We start from the raw sequence: 565 nt of genomic DNA on the forward strand, positions 1-565 counted from the left end.
GTAGGGCTGTGGGGAGGTGTTGGGGGTGAAGGAAGTGTGGACCAGGGTGTCCCGGAGGGAACGGTCCCTGCAGAAGGTGGACAAGGGAGGGGAGGGGAGTATGTGTCTGGTGGTGGCTTCTTGCTGGAGGTGGCGCAAATGGCATCTGATGATCTTCTGGATGTGGACGCTGGTGGGATGGTAGGTGAGGATAAGGGGAACCCTATCGCTGTTGCGGGAGGGAAGAGAAGGGGTGAGGGCGGAAGTGCAGGAGATGGGTTGCACCCAATTGAGGGCCCTGTCGACAACGGAGCTGGGGAATCCTCAGTTGAGGAAGAAGGTGGACATTTCAGAGGCTCCCTTGTTGAAGTTGGCCTCATATGAACATATACGACATAGAGGAACTGAGAGAATGGGATGGAGTCTTTACAGGAAGTGAGGTGTGAGGATGTATAGTCCAGGTAGCTGCGGGAGTCGGTGGGTTTGTAATGGATATTAGTGGCCAGTCTATCCCCAGAAATGGAACCAGAAATGTCGAAGAAGGGAAGGGAGGAGTCAGAGATAGACCAGGTGAAAGTGAGGGCAG

This window comes from Rhincodon typus, unplaced genomic scaffold (genome assembly GCF_021869965.1).
Source record: "Rhincodon typus isolate 14 unplaced genomic scaffold, sRhiTyp1.1 hic_rhity00000094, whole genome shotgun sequence".
Lineage (NCBI taxonomy): Eukaryota > Metazoa > Chordata > Chondrichthyes > Orectolobiformes > Rhincodontidae > Rhincodon > Rhincodon typus.